The sequence below is a fragment of the Marmota flaviventris genome, chromosome 11 (genome assembly GCF_047511675.1).
Source record: "Marmota flaviventris isolate mMarFla1 chromosome 11, mMarFla1.hap1, whole genome shotgun sequence".
Taxonomy (NCBI): Eukaryota; Metazoa; Chordata; class Mammalia; order Rodentia; family Sciuridae; genus Marmota; species Marmota flaviventris.
In genome coordinates, this window is record NC_092508.1 from 55,519,303 (window position 1) to 55,532,236 (window position 12,934).

Sequence of the window (12,934 nt, forward strand, 5' to 3'; positions counted from 1 at the left end):
TTTTCTATATGTATTTGTCTGAAATTACTTTAAGAATTCAGTAATAGTGAATTGGGAGAAGAAAACAGAGGAGACCTATGAATGGAAAATAGTGTAGAGAGAGACTTTTTAATTCATTAATTATTATTGTAATTATATATATTTATGGGTACAGTTTGATAATTTGATACATATATACAATTTGTAATGGTAAAATCCAGATAGCATCTCCACTTTCTTAATTTTTTTTACCTTTTATATTTTCAAAATGTTTGAATAATGAATATGTATTTTAGCTTTTTCACCACTGTGAACAAAAAAAAAATCTGACAAGAACAATTTTATAGAAGGAAAAACTTATTTGACGCTCACAGTTTCAGTGGTCTCAATCCATAGACAGCGTACTCCGTTAGCTCAGGGACCACAGTGAGGCAGAACATCATGACAGACAGTATGGCAAAGGAAAGCAGCTCAGGACCTGGTACCAAGAAGGAGAGAGAAAGCGGGGCGGGGGTGGAGATGGCACTTCACTCACCAGGGACAAAGTATAAACCCCAAAGGCAGCCTCAATGACCTACCTCCTCCAGATACATTCTTTCTTGCCTACAGTTATTTTCAGATAATCAGTGGATTAAGCCATTGATTAGGTTATACCTCTCATAACCTAATCATTTCACCTCTGAAGTTTCTTGCATTGTCTCACACATGAGCTTTTGAGGGACACCACATATCCAAACCATAACAGTAAGTATTATTATTAAAATATTAAATGTATAAAAAGTCATATTAAATAATCAAGTAATACACTAATATATAAGGTAGGAAGTAATGTCCCATAACGCTAAATCTACCACTCAAGAAAATCAATGCCGATAGTCTGCTATATACCTTAAGGGATTTAATCATTGAAAAGCAGAAAAGAACTTTAATATTAAAATTATTAGGCAGAGAATGTACTGTTTTCTGGTTCCCTAAAATCATGTTCTGGCATTGACAAATACACTTAAAGACAAGAAGCTGAGATAAATGATCTTCCTCAGGCTTAGAGTGAGTCACTAAGCTTATATAACATATCCTGTCTACATTGTCTATATGTCTATATTGAATGGGTTTAATTTTATGTAAAGTTGGAATAGGAAAATAATTCTGAATTATGTAGCAGTTTGAAAGTGAATTGTAGAGGTCATTATCTCTAATGGGTTAAGTATTTTGTAGATTTGAAATTAAGACATTAGCATTCCAACAAATGAAAATGTTTATGCTGTCTGCTAATTATTGGCAGTAGTACCACAGAATTCAGCCAGCAAGGCTCCTTAGTTACAAACATAAAGAATTATTCCTTGTTTTCCACTGCCATTATTAAAAATATTTTTTAAATGGAGCCTTATATTCCATGAGTTACATTACAGAGATCTTCCTCTGGTCAAGTTCCTGCAAGTTGGAAAATTCCTCAGTAGGTAGAAAATGAGTGTTAAAAATATTTATCAACAAAAAGATATACAAGAAGAAATATTCAGCCTCCCCATTTCAATATAAATACCAAAGTCTCTTGCTAAACCAGTACTTGATATTTTCATACATGTGTCTTAATGAAGCACAACAAAACAATCACCCATCATCTCATAGCAGAGTGTTGATGTTAAAAGAAACCTTAGAAATCAGCACATTTACTCAAGCAATCATTCTGTCAACTAATTAAACTTTATTGTTTATGGAGTGTCTCTGTATAGACAAAGTTAAAAGTAATAGGACTGAGAAGATGAATACAGTCTCTAGCTCTTAAGGAGCTGAAGTCTAAGCCAACTCCTTTATTTTTATCTTGAAGAATCTCTCAGTGTCTCAAGTTCAGACCAGTATTTCTTTTCATTATGTCAAATATGCATTTATAAAAAGAACTAAATATTTTGTATTCGTAGATTGCCCATTATTATATCAGCATTATTCACAGTTTTTATTTTCAGATAATTGATTCAAAGGCTCTAATTACTCCTCATCTTCATAATTAACTTTAAATACATCATACCAGTTAGCCTCACAATGACCCTTGGACTAGGAAGAGTGAGGGTAAACAACTTTCCTAGGTTGTGTGATGTACTTGGAGCTAGTATGTAACTGTACCCAGATCTTCCCATCTCTAAGGCTTACAACCCCCATACACTAATACACAGCAGGACTTGTCAAAATGTAGGCTAGAGAAACTATAATTTGTATTAATACGGTAGGAGTATGTGATGGTCATTTGATTAAAAAAAACTAAATTACTTCACAGAAAATTTCTTGGAGATAATCAAACTAAGTGTAAACAATGTATTTCTGCAAACACAACCTGTTTTTCTGAGGATCATGAAGACCAAGACGACAATGGTAACTAAGTTTTCTTTCTTGCTTTAATAGGATCAATGTATAGGTGAAGTTACTGTTTTTTCTCATTGTATTACTTTGGTTTTTCGCCTTCAAATCTTCTTATAAGCTTACCTTTTGTTTGAACTGCTTTGCTGTATGTCTTTTGACTATCCGTTTCAAGTCTTTTATCTTTAAAGATATTGCAGTATTTTTACATTAATTATTTTTTTAAAAAGTTACCTTGCCTTTCTACTTTCAGACATATTATTGTAGCTGTCCTCATGACACACTCTCTTCTATTTAAGCCTCTGGGAAGCAAGGTATTCACTCTTCAGTGAATGAAGAATGCATAACTCTCTTAGAGAAGGGTACAACTTTTTTAAATTATGAAGGTGATCTGTAGTAAAATAATAATAATAATAATAATAATAATAATAATAATAATAATAATAATTTGAGTAAGGTCCCATGATTCAATCTAGTACTGATTGGCAGTTAACTATGAAAACCTTGGACCATGGAATCAGGCCATAAAATTTGAATCATGTTCCTTAAGAGTAATATTCTTTAAATTCACCCATGAACTACTAGCAATAATATATAGGTCACATGTTTCTTGGGGCCCTTATAATTTCTCCTTTATGCATTTACAGATTCAGTCAATGGTAGAGGGTTAATGGTAAGCAGCAAGGTGGAAAAAAGAAAGCATTTTCCTCAAGCTTTCCTAATATCATTTTCTCTGGTCTCTGGTAGATCTCCCCTTGCTATGCTTAGAACCACTTACAACCACAAAAAATACAAAGATGCCATTTGCAGAAAAGGTAAAGAAAAATAAACATATGGATATCTTAAATTGAATTTAAATGTAAAAATTATAGCATAGTTTATACAGCTTTATTATATCCCAGTAGCATAAAATTATGCTTCACCCTTCAAATTATGTCATATACTTAAGTGAGGTCAGTGGCAAAAATTATAGTGTAGATCATGATTCCTACAATGTTTAATTATTCACAAACCATTGGGAGGTATTTTGTGGCCTAGTTTTGTCCAGTGAAAAGAGCAAAGGTTTCTGCAATGAGCTAAAGCCAGGATTTCACATGAGTTCTGCCATGGAACCTTAGCTAAGTTACTGAATCATGGCGCTATGTAACTTTGGCCAAGTTCCTGAGTCAGTGAACTAGACTTTATCACCTATAAAATGGTTATTGTAAAGATTGGTAATGACATATATAAAGTATCTGGAAGTAGAGCTTTGTATATAGTCAGTGCTCAATAAACTCATTTCACAAGAGACACTTCACATAGTACACATAATTTTTTAAAAAATTGAATTGATAATAAGATCAAGTGTTGGTATTATCTGACCTTCCAATTGGAATGAGCAATTGAAAAGACATATTTACTGCTGCTGCCAATGCAGTACTTAACTCCAGGAGGCTATAGGATTTAAGCTTTAGCAAGAAATATTTCTATAATGTTCCTTTATGAAAAAGTCTTTAGTGAAATAAAACAAAAACCAAAACCAAATTTCTTCCACCTTATGAATCAGTATTGTCACAAAACACCTACTGCAATGAACTCATCAGGGTATTTATAGATGATTTTGGACAATTTAATTAAAAATGTTTATAGTAACAACTAGGATTTCAAAGGAAGAACAATTGAGGAAGAAAAAGAAACAGGTAATGGCTGTTGCTTCTCAGTGCAGTCCGGGAAACACGAATGGGTCCATCAGTGCATGGTAGCAGAGGAAATTCTTTTTATTTTTTTCTTGCTAAGGATTGAACCTAAGACTCGGAATATGCTAGCACATGCTATACCACTGAATTACACTCTCCAGCTGCAGAGGAAATTCTGAGGTACCAGTTGAAAATAAAAACTTAGTATTTTATAGTTTCTGTTTTTAAGAACTCAAATTTTCATGAAGCTGCATATTTTATATTTTCTGAATATTTTATGTCATCTTACCATTAGCTAATGATATTTTCTTACCATAATTCCTCTTTGATTATCTAATAGCAAAGTTGTTAACAGTCAAGCTTATTGTAGAGATACAACTTCTCCTCTCAGACAATGTATAGAAAATATTACATTATACATTAAAATCATGGTGCCATAAAAAGATAACCAACATCCTTAGACATTAGGAAAATGCAAATTAAAGCCACAATTCTGTATGTATATGTGTATATGTATGTATATATGTAATTAGAATCTGTATAATATTGGAGATATATGTGTGTGTATGTATATGTATATATAATTGAAACAACGATGCCAGCTTGTTTTAGAAATGTTGGGGAGGATCTTGAACTCCAATAGACTGTTGATGGGAATGTTAAATGGTATAACCAACTTAGGAAAAAGGTCTCGCACATTCTCATAAAGTCAAACATATGCTTATCATATGACCTAGCCATTTACTTCAAAGAGACAAGAAATGTTTGTTCATATGTACATGGGTGGTGCATGCCTGTAATCCCAGTTACTCAAGAGGCTGATGCAGGAAGATCACAAGTTTGAGACCAGCCATAAGACCCTGACTCAAAATAAAAAATAAAAAGGAGTGGGGATACAGCAGCCCTGGGTTAAATCCCCAGTACCCCCCGCCAACACAGAGAGAGAAAGAAGAGAGAGAGAGAGTGCGCGCAAAAGAGACCTGTACATGAATGTTGAAAGCATTACTTGTAATAGCTAGAAAATGGCAACAATTAAATGTCCATCAACAAGTGCACGAATAAACAAGTTCTGATACATTCACACAACGTAATACTATTTAATGAAGAGGAATGAAATATATATATATATATATATATATATATATATATATATATATAAAATAATGTAGATAAATCTCTATTATGCTGAATGAAAGAAGCCCGATAAGAGTCTTTATTATATGATTCCATTCATGATTAGAATATCAAACAATTCGTAGTTACGAAGTAGATCAGTAGTTGTCTGGTGATAGGAAGCAAGGTTCTTCTTCCTAGAAGCAGAATTAAAATTGAGGCAAAAGCAAACTTCCGGCACGATGAATTTATGCATTATCTTGATTTTGGTGATGGCTTCATGAATGTGTGTTTGTGAATTTATGAAACTCTATACTTTAAATATGTGTCATTTATTGTATGTCACTTATACCTCAAAAAATCTGGGATTTTTTTTCTGTTTCCTTAAAGAAAATTTGCCTAGTAAGTGTGAAGCACTGGTTTCAATCCCCAGCACCAAAAAGAAAGAAAGAAAGAAATATAAGAAAAAGTAATAAAAGAAAAAGAAAATTGTGTCAATTTTGCATAAAAGCTTAAAAAGAGAAAACTCTAGTCCTCTGCCAATATGCTGAATAGATCAACTGTCTTCATCTTTGTTACTTCCTTAAGATAGTCCATTATGATGTTTTATTACTGGACTGTAAGGACCTTGAAAACAGAATGTGTATTTAACTCAACTTGGTCTTCATTGAATCTCCAACATAATTCCCCTAAGTATTCAACTATTGTTTTTTTTTAAATGAATAATAAAATGTCTGGATTTGAGGGGGAGGCACTATTTTAAATACTTCTGCCCAAATATTCTAATTAACCTTGTATTTTTTTGGAAACATACCTTAGACATGGCACATTTTTAAGAACTTTAAAGTCAGTGACTGTTCAGCTACTTATCACTGGCTTGCCCATAGATAAATTATCTAGTATATTTGGACCTCAGTTTTCTCATTTCTAAGGTGGGGGTAATAATGTACCTGGACCTTTGGTTTTCTGAAACAATTAAATGAATAAATTTATGCAAAACACATGATCCACAACACACAAGTCCCAGCAATCAACAAATATTTGTTGTATTTGTTTGGGTTGTTGTTGCTATTCAAAGCCCTAATATGTCATAGAGAAGTAAAAATCTGAAAATTAAGGTTGGGATACAGAGTAAGCATATAATAAGTGTTAGCAGAAAAAAAAGGCAAGTAAATCAATATATTATCCAATACAAATTTTTAAAGTTTATGAACTCCTGAAATTGAAATATTCTATCTTTCATCAAGAGAAAGAAAATGTGATGAGTAGTTGCCTGAGTCCTCCCTGAAGTGAGGGATAACTCTAAACTGACATTAAAGTTAACCTGTAGGTTAGGCTTTTTAGATGCACACATCTAGAGGAATTTAATCTATTGGAAGAATTGCAAGGGTTGCAATAGCTTATAGTCTTGTCAGTATATTGTATGCCTTATTATTAGACCTTTTCATTAAAAGATAAAAATAGAATCCCTGCCATTAAGTGAAGGGGCTCAGGTTGGAAATGACCCTCCCAGCATTCACTTGGAAGTTTTTAAATTCAGAAATCCTGTTCTTGTATTTGTTTGCAAGTTTTCTCTCTAGTGAAAAATACATTATCATTCTGTCCACAGGGAATTAATTAAACAGAATGTGGAAAAATGTAATCTTTAGGGAGCTTTGCTACAAGTACTCTCTGCAAATACAGCATAAGCCAAGAGACTATCTAATGATACCTGACATGGAATGGACTAAGCCTGGGCTTTGGATCCAGTGATTTTCAGATAATAATTTTCTTGAGCTTTAAGCAAGTCATTTTATTTTTTTGTCACTATCTGATTTATAATATTGGACCAAATCACATCACTTTGATTTGCAGGGAATATGAAATATATACAAAAATAAAAATTATTGTTAATAAATTGGATTATTAATCCCTTTCAAAACCAATGTGCCAATTTACACTTTAGGTATGTCTCGGTATCAGATTTATCTGCAAAAGTCCAATTCAATTTGTTGTGTGAGAAGAATATAAAACTAGGAGTCAGGAAACATTATTCTGCTTCTGGTTCCAGCAATAGCTAGTTCTGTTACCATTGTTAACCACTTGACCCCCCAGTTCCCTCAAATTAAGAAATAGTAGCTTAGATTAGAGTAGGGAGGAAAAATACCCGATAAGTGCCACCAATCCTGTACAATCCTGTAACTCTGTGCCCATGGTAGACATTGTTATTCAAACATTGACATTTTCTACCAAATTGGGAAACTGCTTCTGAATACTTCTCAGCAAAGTCTCATAGGCAGCTACTACCTATAGATCAGAGTTATCAATCCAAACAAAAATTACTTGCCATATCTGGGTCAGAAATCTTAAGTTTCCTTTTGATTCTAACATTATTCAAAGGGCAAATCAAAAGTCCATGGAAACAAAAAAAAATTAATTGTAGATGATAAATAACTTGGTGAATCTTATTTCTCTTTTCACTTCTCAGCCTTCAAGCATGTTATAAACTTTGTCTGCAAGGCTGGTTTATGAGGATGTTTTGCTCTTTTTTGTTTTTTAAACTTTTAGTTGTTGATGGACATTTATTTTAATCATTTATTTATATGCAGTGCTGAGAGTTAAACCCAGTGCCTCACATCTGCAAGGCAAGCACTCTACCACTGAGCCACAACCCCAGCCCTGTTTTGCTCTTTTGTTCATTGCATTTTTTTTTAGAACCAATTAAATTTAGTTGGTTCTTTCTACATGACAGTAGAATCTATTTTGATATATTTATACAAGCATGAGATATATCTTATTCTAATTAGGATCCCATTCATCGCATTCTGCTTTTTGTTTGTTCAAAATGAAGTTTTTCTTCCCCTTAATTCTTTTATGTGCGTGAAGGGGGGAGTGCTGAGAATTGAACGTAGATCCTCACACATGCTAGACAAGTGTGTGGATTCACAATTGAGCCACACTCCAGTTCCTTTTCCCACTAATTTAAAAGTACATTCTGTAAAAGATTTAAACAATTAAGAAAAATACAAAGATGAAAGTGAAAATTATTTAATATTCTACTCCCAACACTAATATTCATAAATCAACTTTCCAGACATAGTTCTGTACCTAAGCATTTTTCTATGTTTTGTTTATTCTCCCTATAATGGCAGTGTTATATATGGAAAACTTTGCATATAATTATGAAGCTGCAGTTCTTAGTCTCTACTCATAAAATTTCTTCTTTGTCTGGGAACTACTATTTGAGTGAAACTTTGCATATAATGGCAGTAAATTGGAAGAGGAAAGAATTTTCATACTCTTACCATAACTACAATTAAATGTGTGGATGAAATCTCTAGGCTCCACTCAAATAAATACAAGATGGAAAGATCTGCAAAGCATGTGAATGAAATTCAATTTGAAAATAAAATAGATCCAGTGGTTTGGGGGGAAAGATAAGTATTCCTTCCCCACCCCTGCACCTTATCTCCATGATGCTGCTGCTGATGATGATGATTAAAATAATACATGTTTATTTAGTAAAATACAGACAGGCAAAAAATTATCAATTTACAACTAATTAGATTAATAAATAATTACCACTTGGGGGTACAGACAGCATTTTTCTTATACAAAAATATTTATATATTTTTATTACCACTTGGGGGTACAGACAGCATTTTTCTTATGCAAAAATATTTATATCAACACACATAATTCAAAATAACTCTTTTTAAACCTCCATTTCTTTTTTCCTTTACTCACTGCATTTCAGTTCCTGAAGGGCACTGTTTCTATTATGAACAGGAAACTACACCAGTTAAAACTGGCTTTGTAGATATGCAGCTCTTTATAGCTGTAGTTTGCATAGTGAGGTGTGCAAAGTTTACACATAAATTACTTTGGACTCTACTATACTGGAGTTCAGTTTATTCAATGGGCAGTTTTCTCCTGAAGTTCAAATTCCCTCAGCAGATAGTCAGCAAGAATGTTATATAACTGGTGTAAATGAAGTCTTATCAGGGTCAGAACCTTAATATGCATTTATATAAAAAATCTACTTAATTGATGGAATGTCTGTATTCTTTAAGTGTATTTTAATAAGGAGAATATCTCACTATCACCTATCTAATGGTATTATACTGATGTGTGACATGATGAGGTCATTTGCTTTGTATGTAGCAAAAAGTATGTATTATGGGAAAGACAACATCCTCATTGCCAGGGAAGTCAATTCTTTTCTACTGATCTGAGATGTTATTAAATCACCTTAAAACATGCTCACAGTAATGCTTAACAAATATAAAGCAGGCTGGAGACATCCTGCTTTTGCTATTCAATATATACTACTTTTGTTATCTAATGCTATGAAGTAAGCCATCTCAAAACAATTTATTATATTCCTGCACAGTTCTTTGGGTAGATTGGGCTCAGCCAGTCTTCCACTGCTTGCAGTTTCTCATATGTGGTTGCAGTCTGACATTAGCAGGGCTGGAGTTCTGTTTCCCGACTAGGTGGGCTAGAAAGTCCAAGATGCAGCGGGGTGGGGAGTGTGTGGGGGGTTGTGGCTCAGCAGTAGAGCGCTCACCTAGCACGTGCAAGGTGTTGGGTTCAATCCTCAGCACCACATAAAAATAAGTAAAATAAAGGTATGGTGTCCAACTACTATATATATATATATATATATATATATATATATATATATATATATGAATGTATATATATATATGAATGTGTGTATATATATATATGAATGTATATATATATATATATGAAAAAAAGAAAGTCCAAGACATTCAAATATCTGGTCCTTGTGTTCACATAGCCTCTCTCCCCACTGGGAGTTTCATCCTGTGTGGCTTCTCCTTCATGAAGGTAGTCAGATTTCTAACATGATGACTAAATTCCAAGAGTATAAAATTGAAAGCTGTCAGGCTTTATTCAGGCTTAGGCTGGGACCTGGCATAGTGGCACTCCTGGCCTCCAATAACTTAAAGCAAACCCCAGGGCCATCCTTGATTCAACGCAGGGGTACTACTCATGTGCTTCAGTATTGGGAGGGGTGGGGTTTTTTTTGGTATCATTTTTGGAAATTTACTTCCCAATATGCTGTATGAAGTAAAATTTCAATTATAATTCCAAGAGTATGAATATTTTTTTTGTTCCAACAAGGGGTATAACTGAGGAGGAATGATAGAAGCAGCAGCCTTGGTTCTTTCTTGGGTCTCGGAACTTGACAGATGAGAGCAAGAGAAGCAGGTGGAACAATGGGTCACTGCATCACCGTTATCCAAACTTTGTGCACTCAGAAGGCTTCCTTCTTGATGCTTACCTTTCGTGAGATTTGGGGGCAAGGTATCACAGTTCTGACACTTCTCAAGCATGTGTGGAGAGCTGTCTGTCTTTTCAAAGACAGCAAAGAATTAATGAAAACGTACAGGGATCAGTAGAATGTGATACCAATTAGGGGAAAAATAGTAGGGCTAGGGGTGTAGCTCAGTGGTAGAATGCTTGCTTAGCATGCAGAGGTTCTGGGTTGAATCCCAACACCACACACACACACACACACACACACACACACACACACGTATGCGTACACTCATGTAATTAAGAGCTTGGCAGTACATTGGCTCTCATGGACACCAGAAAAGGAGAGAAAAAAAGAGAACCTCTTCTTTCTTGCTCCCCTGGTGCTTCTCAACATGTAGTTATCTGTGCCCCCATAGCACAGAGTGCAAGTTTAGAGGGCAAGGAGGGCCAGGGTTCTCCTTGGCCCTCTTTGAGGAGACAAGAGGACAACTGTATTTCAATATTTTCAAAGACTGGGAACCTCCTTGGCATGGGTGGTCTGAGACTCAGATTTCCTTTTTCTAGAGCTGAACCACCATTCAATGTCAAACAGATTTTCATGTTTTATTTTTCTTTCTTTGGCATGTTCAAACTTATCATATTTCTCTCCTCCCTTTGAAAATATGTACTCTACAGGTGCCTGAAATAATATACTCCCAGCAAATTGTAGTTTTGTAAAGGTAATGGTTATTTCATTCAGTCTAAACTCAGTGGAAATGTTGCTTAGCGAGGAAGTACCAAAGACTTTATGAATGCCTTCAGGATAGCCACTGAGCATCTCCTACCTCCTGGTTAGCTGTCCACCATCTCTGATGTAGTAGTTTTAATAAGTGACCTGAATGGTTAACAATGTACTGTTGTTTCCTTTGACCCCAAAACATCATTTTACTATGATGTCTGCCTTCTTCGTATGAGGTTTTTGTAAATAATTTCTCCCAAACTTGTTTTCAGTGTGGGGATCATTTTGCAGGATTTTTACCCAACAGCTGAAGTTTAATTCAAGTTGGAGAAGCCTGCTTCAATTACAAGTAATTACACTTCACTTATCTAAAAGAATATTTGAACATGTAAACCTACATGTAATTCCTGGGCGTGTCAAATTATGCAACCAAGGGAAAGTAAGCTCTTGCAGGGTTCTTTTTTGCGGGGGGGGGGGCTAAGGGCGGGGCGGGCGTTGATCTGCTACAGTCAGGTTTTGAATGAAAGAGTAAAACCACTGTTGGTACTATCTGCTTCACCTGGTTTTGAATAATTCCGAGAAGCTAGAAACTGCAAAGTAGGCTTGCTCCAGAGTTCCTGTGTTGATGTGTAAGAGAAAAAAACCCAAACCATCTAGCCTCTTTTAAAACTTGTAGGAATTCACACTATTCTTGTTTTCGAATACTTTGTTATCCGTAGGCAATGATTAATTTTTAAATGTTTTAAATATAAAGACGTAATACATATTCACAGTAGAAAAACACATTTAAAGCAAAGAGAAAGAAAAATAATTCATTATTTTACAACTATTAATACATAAGTTACCATTCTTCATCCCTAGGCACAGGTTTTTACAAAACAGGTCTATACTATATCAATCATTTAAAAAAAATTGTAGTTGTAGGTGAACAGCATGCCTTTATTTTTATGTGATGTTAAAGCTTGCATCCAGTTCCTCACCCATGCTAGGCAAGCACTCTGCCACTGAGCTACAACCCCAGCCCCTCAATCATTTTATAACTTTATATTTTTCTTAACTATATCGCGAGTACTTGAAAATTTCTAAAATTTTGGCGTGTTGTCCTGTTGAAGGACGCCATCTGTGGTTTGTGCGTGTTTTGGAGGGTAGAGAAAGGTCTTCGCGTTCCCGCTCAGCTCTTGGTGGGCAACCCTGACCCACCCAAACACCCCTCGGCAACCGGAGCTCAGAGAGTGCGAGCGCAAGGGAGTAAATCGAGGGCGTTCAGGGTGACTGCGAGCACGAGCTCGCAGCGTGGCCCACACTTCCCCTGGGCAGGGCTCTGGCTCCAGCTCCGGAGGGGACCGAGGGCCAGAGGGCAGTTGGCGGTACGCACCGCCGCGGTCCAAATCCTCGGCCCCCGCCTCTGGGCTGGCGCCACATTTGGGCGGTGGGGTGAGATAAAATGGGCAAGGTTCTGCAACTCCAAATCAGCGAGGCGCAGCTCCGATACCGGCGCGTTTACAGGGGCTCCGGGCGTGTTTGTTCCAACTGTTTAAACTGTTTCATGCCAGAGCCCAAGCCACCTTCGTCAAACAATTCTTAATCTCCCGGGCAAGAGGGCCGCCCTTCTATGCGGGGAAGGGCAAATTGAGCGCGGGGACCCGGGGTCGAACACTACCTCTCCTCAAGCCGCTCCAAAGGACCCCAGCCCGCCGCCCCTTCGCGCCCCCGGACACCAAGCTTCTTGCGTCAGCCGGGGCGGGGGTGGGGGATTTTCGGCAGCCGCGCCGCGGGGGAAGGAAGGGCCCGGGATCTTGCCCCGCCCCCAGGGGGCGGGAGGCGGAGC

The 12,934-nt window shown here is 36.1% G+C and overlaps 1 long non-coding RNA gene across 1 annotated transcript in view; it reads right to left on the bottom strand.

Annotated features, from left to right (window-relative positions):
* Nucleotides 1-12,934, bottom strand: part of LOC114101122 (uncharacterized) — a 38,438-nt gene that overhangs the window by 24,893 nt on the left and 611 nt on the right. The window contains exon 2 of the long non-coding RNA XR_011709102.1: nt 352-457. This is a non-coding gene — a long non-coding RNA (uncharacterized lncRNA). The remainder of the gene's footprint in view (nt 1-351; nt 458-12,934) is intronic.